This window comes from Lampetra planeri, chromosome 25, assembly GCF_965212315.1.
Source record: "Lampetra planeri chromosome 25, kcLamPlan1.2.h2, whole genome shotgun sequence".
Lineage (NCBI taxonomy): Eukaryota > Metazoa > Chordata > Hyperoartia > Petromyzontiformes > Petromyzontidae > Lampetra > Lampetra planeri.
This window is the reverse complement of record NC_136131.1, coordinates 8391441-8399731: the sequence shown is the minus strand read 5'-3', so window position 1 is coordinate 8399731 and position 8291 is coordinate 8391441.

Sequence of the window (8291 nt, the reverse complement as noted above, 5' to 3'; positions counted from 1 at the left end):
CAGTCGGAATTTTTTGTTTACTGTTCACGTCATTTTAGTTAATACTTTAATTTTCAACTTAGCAGTGTTACATGTAGTTGCGTCACTTTCTGTCGTTCTCAAGTTTTGCCTGCACCAATCGTTTCCCCCGTGCCGCCGTTATAATCCAGTTTAGCAGCCGGAATTTGACATCAAATCACACTTTGTTATGACCAGTTACCTTGTCGTTTGAAAATTCTTACTCTGAAAGCAAATTTCATTTTTATCCAAAAGCCAACTCTCACTGTCGGATTTCTCTTTAAGTCACAAGTTTCAGCCTTAAAAATAAACATTTAAATTTATAAGGCGCATTTCATCTGTATATCGCGTATGGAAAGCAGGAAATTAAATAGAACCAGTACAAATGGCCACTACAAGAGGGTAAAGGCCAATTTAAAGAGGTGATTATCAACACAGATTTAAATAGCTAATGACTTATTGCCTGATTACCAAAGGCAAAAACGTTCTGTCGTCTGGGAGGTTCGCTGTCGCCCATTTTACTTAATTCAGCGGAGCGATGGTTATTCCCTGAACTTGAGCGTTCCGCTTCGGTTGAGCAACACTGGGGGTGGTTTGAGTTGGCACGATTGATGGTGTGGTTGTCACGCGGGTGGCGTTAACCACCACGGGCTTATGCCAAAAAAAAAGACGGTGTTTGTGGCTGGCAGATGATATGTGAGAGTGAGGGGGAGCTGTGGGGTTTGGGAGGGGTTGCGGTAATAATCTCCTGGTACCAATTTGCACAGTCACAACTTTTTTTCCCCAGACGTTCCACTGTATCGTCTTACGCTACTTCGTTTTGATTATAGCGTCGTGTTGGGGTTTTTATTCCCCCCCTCTACTCCGTGTATTATCTTGCAACCTGAATATGTACGATCGACAAACTCGGAACAACAGCGTTGGATTAGTGGAAACCTCACGTGGACGGTTTTAAAAAAACGACGCCCGTCAACCGGCAGCGTCCGTGCAATTTGTTGCGTTTGAATTTAGTTTCCAATTTCTGAGGTTTTTAAACCGTGGTTAAGGCCCGACGCCTGTCAGACCGCCTGCAATTTTGGTGCCCGCTTTAATCTCGCTGACAAAATGTATAATCGAAAGATCATATGAAAGTTACATCATCAACTGTTTTACGGTCACATCATTGTGACTGTACCTGTGGAATCTTTTAACTTTCTGCTGTAAATCCTCTTGGTATGCAACTCCCCCCCCCCCTATCTCACCCAAACCTCTTTCTCTGAATAAGGATAGATACGTGACAAAGCACCTGTAACTTACTTGATTATTAACATGACCGATGTGTTTATTTTCTCACTTTTGTATTGCATAGTTTACACCAGCGATATCACGGAGGTGAAGTCCAGCGTGATCCACCGTGCGTTTTTTTTCTTTACAAAGCGTGCATTTTGGTGGGAAACTCTTTGAATGCCTGACCTGGACTTGCCACAATACCACTGGTCCACTAAATGCGTCGTGAAGGACGCTGTGCCCGGGTCTTGCTTTCGTTTTGTTGCTACGTGGAAACGTCTCGTGTGTTTCTTTGCCTTTAAATTGCACAGCTTTCCACGTGTTTTCTCGCTCTCTCCACGTGACTGAAAAATGTCGGTGATTTGCCAAAAGTAGATTATTCGCGAACCATTTAAAACATTCCACTGTGAAGATTTTTTTTAGTTATTCATTAACGTTCATCTCTTTTTCTAACGGTTTAATATTTAACCTTGGCGTTTTGTTGTATATATTTTTTTGGTTCTTCAACCGTAAAAAAAACTAATTTGCACCTGAGCTTTGATTCTCAAAGTACTGTAACGCCAGCTCCATCCGAAGTGTCCTGTCATTATAAGGGAAATGGGCTGGCGTTACGAATGTACACGGGCTTGCCTGTTTCTTGGAAAATTACAAAGCTAATAACATGTCAATCCGAATCGGAATCGCAATCACCGCGTTATATATGTTGACGTCAACATTGGGCTACGCTGCTGTGCCCACTGCAATCCTGTTTGCACTGTGTGATCTTACTGTTGAAGCCCACTTTACTCTCAGGGGAGTTTCCTCTCGGCGTCACCAATTACCACCTCCCCCGGCTATCGGGGGGGACCCAGGTCATGGCGTCACGTACGCCTCCTGGCCAGCGATCGCATCCGGCGAGAGACACATTGGCGCACGCGTCCACGCTGATAAATCACACACCCCAAAAATGATTTCCGGGTGGTGTGCCCGTCGCCCAAGCGTCAGATTTGGAAAATGTTTTTTCCCCCCCACCGCACGATCGTCGTTTGGCCATTTTAGCTTCAATGTCAATGTTCGTTGGCGTAGTTTCACCCCTTTGGTCCTGTGGCCGCACGTGCCGAGACGTACGGCACAAAGCACGGAGTGGTCACGACGGGAGAGATTGGATTATACCGCTCTAGGTCGTCTCCAGAGTTCTGAACACCACATGCAGTGGGGTGACTGAGTGGGACATCACACGCTAGTGTGATGTGCCCGGGTTGTGTTGGGAAGATTTTAATTGCGAGCATCTCCATTTGCCCAAAGATAAATGTGTAGTAATTAAACTGCCGCAAGTTCCCCCCTGAGAGTTCCCTATAACAAGTGTGGGTGTGTGTTGTATTTTTGTATTTTCTATTAGAATTAGTATAATTGGTTGTCTTTCTGAATTTTTTTCGAGTAAAATGTGCAATGGTTTTAATAAAGTCAATTTGTGTTGTTTTCAACAGCGAGTCGCAGTGTGGTTGTTAAACTTGGATGGTTTTATTTTAATAGTGAAGTTTATTTTTTAGGTCGCAAAAGATAACAAATGGTAATGCATAATTGCTCTGTTCGTGAAAGCCAAATTGTCCTTAATAATTTCAGGCCCCCTCCCCCCCTCATTAATAATGATGAGCTGAACAATTTTTCTATTGAATATTTCAGATTTAATGCAACATACACCCGTCCTTGGTACGGGCAAAAAAGCTAGTTTCATTTAAAGGTTATAAGGGGCGTCCATAAATGACGTCACACACCTAGGGGGGGGGGGGGTCAGACATTTGTGACGATGTGTGACGTCACATCAAAATGTCCAACTTTAAATAAATATAACCAATATAATTGTTATAACAACACTTTTTTTTATTAATTTTCATTAACTATTTTATTACATAAATTTACTAAGGTCACCTTTTATTTATTCCATGAAAGAGCATTTTGCTTCTCCATGGGAGAATGGAGAAAGATACATTTTGTTAATCTTTTGAATGATTGTTATTAAACATTTTTATTCTAATGATTCTACCAGGGCTTTTCATTCTATGGAATGAATATGTGATTGTTATAATTGCTTCGTTCTACTACAAAGTTTCAAGTATGTTATAATTATAAGAGAATTGAAATATCATATTTTGAACATCTGCAGTTTTAGTTAGACGTCTATTTTCAAGTAAATTTTATGCTAAATGTAAGCTTTCCAACGCCTTTTTAATACGTGTTTTCTCCTACATCAGAGTAAAGCGCCACATTAAATACGCACTACAATGACAATAGTTTAAAGTGATTTGAAGCATGTTTTATTTTCAAAATGGAAATATGGTTTTGGGGGGGGGGCAGAGCTTTGTGACGTCTATTTGAGGGGGGTCTGACTTTGTGGCGCCGTGTGACGAGGGGGGGAGGGGTCAAAAATCGGCCAAAATCGCGTGACGTCATTTATGGACGGCCCCATAATCCCTTGTTCATCATGACGTCATTTTTACTGCTATGTCTCAACAGCGGGACGGAGATCGCGTGACGTGAGGGTTCTGCCTTTGTAGTGAGGGTTGTGAGTTGACGCCGAGGAGGGGGGAGGAGGCGCCTCGCCCCCCATGTGGAGTGACGTCACCCGCTAACTTATTATTAATGGCGGGGGTGTCCATTTTGAGACGTTACCTCTAAATGATTATTAATGAAGGGGCTGTTCGATGTGGAGTGACGTCACCTGCTCATGATTATTAATGAGGGTGGAGTGTGGTACATTTGGCGTAACGTCACCCGCTCATGATTATTAATGAGGGGGGGATCTATTGGAGGACATCACCTGCTCATGATTATTAATGAGGGTGGAGTGTGGTACATGTGGCGCAACGTCACCCGCTCATGATTATTAATGAGGGGGGGATCTATTGGAGGACATCACCTGCTCATGATTATTAATGAGGGTGGAGTGTGGTACATGTGGCGTAACGTCACCCGCTCATGATTATTAATGAGGGGGGGATCTATTGGGGGACATCACCTGCTCATTATTATTAATGAGGGGGGCTGGCCGACGTGGAGTGACGTCACGCGCAGGAAAGACATTCAGACATCATTGGCTCATTATAGTAGTAAATAGGGTTGTGTTTGGTGATTGCATAACATGAAAATAATTTTGAACGTTTTGGGGGATACATTTTTTTATTTGCAAACCGACACGATCCGCAAAATTTGCTGAAAGTCTTCAGTAAAAAATGGTTCGAACTTGAATGCCTACATGCAGTTGGTAAATAATGAAATAAAATGCAAGAAATTGTGCCCAAATATAACATGCTGAAATGACATGAATGCGTGATTTCATGAGAGTTGTGTTCATCTTCTTGGTTCTTTCGGTAGAAGGGAAACAATACAATAATAAAAAACGTTGATTACGAAGAAAAATAAAACATAATAAAATAAATTATTATGTTTTATTTTTATTATTGTAATAAAATACATTCTTATGTTTTATTTTTATTATTGTATTATTTCCCTTCTACGTGACTTTACCGAAAGAACCAAGAAGATGAATCCCTGCAGTCACGAAAGCTTTCAATCGAATAAGAGTTCTGTTTTTGTAGGCGTATTTTGGTTGAGTGCACTGCCATCGACCTTTTAAGAACGGTACTACAATCGTAATTTGTAATAGAGTAAGCAAAGCAGATCAACAATATTTACAATTAAGTCATGGGAAAATGGCACATCGATAACCGTTTGATATTGCGCCAACCATAATTGCAACTGACAGGAAAAATATAATTAAATCACTTACATCTTGACTTAAAAGCTTTCGTGACTGCAGGAATTCATATTATTTGTGTCTTTCGGTAAAGTCACGTAGATAGGTTAAAATTAATTTTAAAAATACAATTTTAAAAAATAAACAAAAAACTCACGACGTTTCGATCGCAACACAAGCGGTCGCTATCAGGCGGAGAGGAAAGTGGGGTAAGGCCTCTAAATGCAACTGCTAATAGAGGTTTAAACGTGGGCGTAGCCCAAGTGTCAGAACGGAGTGGGCGGGGCACAAGAGTCTAGGTCAGCAGTGGATAGAGCATCCTGTAGAGATGGAGTCTCGGCATTGATAGAGCAAAAGCTATCTAGAGGTAGTCTAGGCCAGCAGTGGATAGAGCAAGCTATAGTTATATCTACGTGACTTTACCGAAAGACCCAAATAATTTAAAGCACTTCCGTTGATTCACAACCCCCACCCCCTCCTTCCCTCCCCCCTTTCCTCACCCCTCCCCTCCCTCCATCGACACCCTCGACTCTGGCTCGATCGGGCCACCACTCCCATCACCTCACGCGTCTCCAGGACCAGAGCTGTACATCTGTCGTTCAATCATTTCCGGAACGGCGCTGCTCGGCTGTCTTGGAGTTGAGATTAGGGTACAATAATAATAAGAGTTGTGCATAATAAGAGGGTTTTTTTGGGGGGTTAGAGCGCGTAAATGTATAAATGTGTCGTTAAAACCCGCCACCACCCGACACAGCCAACTAGTGAGGGTTGTCACGTAAACAGAACGAGAAATGTCTGCACAGTTGTGACAAACATGTTCTGTTTACGTGACAAGCATTACTAATTGGCTGTGTCGGGTGGTGGTGGGTTTAACGACACATTTATATGTACGCAATGTAACCCAAACAAAACCTGTATTGTGGATCAATAGCGTTGTTTTTTATCTGTGAACTTGTGGAATTTAATTTAAGATAAAATCATACATTTTCAATACGGCTGCCTGATCGACTTTGAGGTGGGTGGTGCCGGATCGACTGAGCGAAATGGATTGCAATTAGTCTCGATTCGCGATCCACAATTAGCAGACACGGGAGGGCAAATCTCTGACCGGTGATTTTGTCGGGTGTACGATTGTAATCGCTCTATTTGCAGCGCCGTTCCTTTGAGGAGCGCACTCGTCACACTCGAACGTCGATCGTCAACGTGAGATGAGCGCATTCTCTCTCCGAGCTACAGGTTAGCGCTCAAGTGGATGTACTCACAATGCAATGGGGGGGTTTTTTTCGATTTAAAGCTTTCGTGACTGCAGGGATTCATCTTCTTGGTTCTTTCGGTAAAGTCACGTTGAATGGAAATAATAAAATAATAACAATAAACATAATAAAATAATACTCACGACGTTTCGGCCACAACGCAAGCAGCCGTCCTCAGGTGAAGAACAGGTCCATTCTACGTGACTTTACCGAAAGAACCAAGAAAATGCAATGGGTCTCTGTGCACAGGTGAGCAACATGGTGGAGACACCTGGAAGTGAGGAGGAGGTGACACCTTGAGGAAGAATGGAAAAGAGTGGGAGGGGAGCGCTGTTCCATGGCCTTCAAAACGCTATTTTTGAAGAAAAAAACTATTCAAACCGGATTATCAACCAATTTCAGCTATAAACCATGGGTTAACGTGAAACTGCTGTGGGGACGGTACTAAGCTCGCATAAAACGCCGTGGGAAGCAGTAAATGTGCGATTTCTCGCCACTAGACGGCACGATTTTGGTGTAAAATCGCATGAAAAACCCCGTAATTTGGACGCCAAAAACACACTCACGGGAGCAAATCCGCACATTAAAACCGGTTTTACGATTAATATAGTGATAGTATATCACCGAAATGTTACGCGTAAAAATGTTTAATAACCGTATTCTGCCGAGTATCAGGCGTACATTTTCGATGTTTGTAAGGTGCCCGTCTTAACTTATCTGGAGCGTTACTGCAAATCCGGAGATCTTCAGTAACTCACACGTTACGCCAAAAAAATATCAAAAAATTCCGATTTTAAAACATTACGTGGACAACAGCCGTTTAGTGGAGTCCCTGCCACAACCGAATCAAACTTGAACCCAAAAGAATTGCGCATTCTCAGGATTAGCATGCATGTGTAATAAGAGAGCGCCATCTACTGAATCATTGTGGGGGTTACATTACTTATCATACAGTCCACGGTTTATCGATCGTAGGGATTACCGTATATCTGGGGTAAAGGTGATTTGGCGGATCTACCAGGGAAGCCTCTGGAACGTTCCCGAAGGTTCCAGGAGGGGTGTGGCCAGAGGAGGGGCGTGGCCAGAGGGGCGTGGCCAGAGGAGGGGCGTGGCCAGAGGAGGGGCGTGGCCAGAGGGGTGTGGCCAGAGGTGGGGCGTGGCCAGAGGCGGGGCGTGGCGAGTGGTGGGGTGTGGCCAGAGGAGGGGCGTGGCCAGAGGCGGGGCTTAGCCTCCGGGGAGCGAATATAAGCCGGGGGGCACAGCAACGTGAGGGGTCGGTGTTTGAAGATCAAGAGGAGCTACCCGTCGCTGCTGCCCCGCCATCTCCACCTTCCACGTGGAGGCTTGACCTCCAGCTGCTCAGCCGCTCCCGAGCGCGTCGTTAGCCAGCGGTGTGTTAGCGAGCGGGGTGAGCGCCACGTGGCGTGGGGCAGCGAAAGCCACGAGAGCGGGTCGACATCCGCGAAGAGAGAGAGAGAAGGGGCTGTACCGAAGATTTATAAATAAAACACTTGAAGTTACTTACCGTGTCGGAGCCACTCATTACACATGCAACCACTAAAAACACTTGCGCCTGGTGACAATTACGGTCTAACATGAAAAAAGACTGACACACGAACACTCGCACACTCAAAAGACAAACATTCCCCGTGTAACCTTTAACGGACTGCAGGGGTAAGTGCTGTTAGGGGCCGTCCATAAATGACGTCTCGCGATGTTGGACGATTTGACCCCCCCCCCCCTCGTCACACGGCGTCACAAAAAGTCAGACCCCCCCCCCCTCAAATATGACGTCAAAAAGCTCTGCCCCCCCCCCAAATAAAACATGCTTCAAATCGCTTTAAACTATTGTCATTGTAGTGCGTATTTAATGTGTAGCTGCACTCTTGATGTAGGAGAAAACATTTATTAAAAAGTCTATTTAATTAAGTAGAACGTGTTGTCTATATTTATTTAGAGTTGCGCACATCGTCACAAATGTCTGACCCCCCCCCCCCAGGTGCGTGACGTAATTTATGGACGACCCCTAATCGTATCACCTG